The sequence below is a fragment of the Penaeus chinensis genome, chromosome 18 (genome assembly GCF_019202785.1).
Source record: "Penaeus chinensis breed Huanghai No. 1 chromosome 18, ASM1920278v2, whole genome shotgun sequence".
NCBI lineage: Eukaryota > Metazoa > Arthropoda > Malacostraca > Decapoda > Penaeidae > Penaeus > Penaeus chinensis.
In genome coordinates, this window is record NC_061836.1 from 14,740,100 (window position 1) to 14,742,599 (window position 2,500).

Below are 2,500 nucleotides of genomic sequence, written 5' to 3' on the forward strand. Positions count from 1 at the left end.
CAGCTTGTTGGTCCGACCTCTTAGTCGAGCGCGATGCACATGCAAATGATGAATCCCCGCCAAGTACTGGGACAATAACCCTCGTTGTAATTGAGTTTGATTTGTTGCATGGCGGTAATGAAGTTCGCCTTAATGCTAATGCTGCTGGTGAACTTGCTTCGGAACAGAACACAGCTAATAAAGCCAAAAGCCGGAGGGAAGATATGTACGAGGCGAATAACATATTTTCTTGAAAATTATTATTATTATTATTATTATTTATATCATACTGCCTCAAATAAAACGTTAATGTTGAAGAAATTATGAATTGGTGTTAGAAGGATTTATTTTGAGTAGTATAACTGAATATGAGATAAATATAGTATCAGACATTCATAAAATTATGTTTTGATTAAAAACTCAAGAGCTAAAATAATGAATGGGAAATGTTTTCTTGATTTTAATTCCCACGTGTTTTCGCGAGGATATCACACAGCTAGGTTATGACATTCCAAGTGATGGTCACTTAGGATTCACTCTCCGAGGAATGGTTTGGCGAAATATTTTAGGGAGAATCTTTTAGATTTCAGGTTAAATCTTGATGATCTGGCTTTCACTCGATCTATCTATCTATTTATAAATATATATATGAAAGATATCCCCTGACCCACTTCCCATGGACGCACGGGAATGAAAAGTCGTACAGTTATTAGCCTTCCTCGACAAACGTCCCACCAAGAGGGACACACTTCACTCATCGTTTTATGCAGCTGTGGCCTCCTCACTTGTAGAAGTCCGCAGGTTGCCTTTGAATCCGTGAAGTGACTCCAGAAATCAGTATTTCATCACCTTGAAAATGTTTGGCCTTCAAAAATGACTTCATGGGCAATGTGAGAGTTATGAACAGAGGTGATGTCTTGTAGGAGGCGGACATCTTTGCCTTGATAGCCTCCCGCAATTTCTGTAGCGTAGGAAGCTCCTGTAAATGTAGTACCCTTTGCCAGGAAATCTATCAGCACTACTCCATGCTAGTCCCAAGAGACTGTGAGCATGACCTTGCCTGCCGAGGGTGTGACATGTGCCTTTTGCGGGGTGTGAGTTAGTGTTTCCGTCGTTTTGACAGGTCCTTAGTTCCTAGATCATATATATACCACACACACACACAGACACACACACACACACACACACACACACACACACACACACACACACACACACACACACACACACACACACACACACACACACACACATACAAACACAAACACACACACAAGCACACGCAGCCAAAAACAAACACACAACAAAAACACACACAACAAAAACACACACACTGCATACTAATGGAAAAACAGAAAAAGTAGCTTACACATATGAAAACAGAAAATGGAAGAATATAAAAAAAAGTTAAACGCAGATTGTGTGAATTAAATCATATAATTTCGTTAGAAATGTTAATTGTCAAGTATTTACAGTAAAGAGTAAAATTACCTGTTTGATATATGGACCATGTTTCACTGATTTCCCTTGACTTTGATAAACTATTACTAATATCTTTTTATCCATATATTGCATGATATGTCTTTTGTTGTAAGAACATATAGTAGAAGTCTTACAGGCAAATTATATCGTAGAATCAATGTAATGAACGAAGTATAATAAAATAGGTCAGTTAATGTTAAGATCTGAAGTATCAAAAATTTGTAAATATATTTGACATATGAACTTGCTTTACATACCTAATTATATTACTGAGGAACATGTGAGACAGTTTCCATGTGTGAAACTTATGTGAAGTCAATGAATAACATCTTTAGTAGAGCATCCTACGAAGTGTTAACTTATCAGGAATATAGACAATGACAACGTGTGGTTTACTAGTCACATTAACGCATTCATGAGCTCATTTTTGTAATATTTTTTTTTGTAGTAATTTTTACCTCTGTGACTGATTGCAACAGGTATTAATACAGTCCCAAAGTTACATAGATTTTTATTCTGGAAATGTCATTGACAAGACATGCGCAAGACACCTGGTAAATGCATTAACATAATTGGGTCAAAATCAGCAAGGTGTGCAGCTTTTATTTGTTCATCCAAACATAGAATTTAATGAATATTCCATTTCCACGTCCGCACAATAAATACAAAAATTTCACGTCATAAACATTTTTCATACCTGCGGCAGTAATAACATTAATGCTGTTCTTTCGCCAAGAGCTTGCTGAAATCTTTGTCTTAATGGCTTTCGAGATTGTGTGTTGCTCTCCAGGTCATTTATCAATACATTTCCTGAAACTGAAATCTTACAAAGCAAATTAATTACAATGCTCTCATATACTGATGTATTTTGCTTCTGCTTTCTAATGTAAATATAAACTAATATGTATCTGTTATCTGATTCTCGAAAAAAGAACTAGAAAGAAAATGAAAAGTTCGCCCTTACAGCAGAACACACTTATAAATGAAGAGACGCTTGTAAAAACTAAAGTGAAATGGAATTCATACAAAGAAAATTATG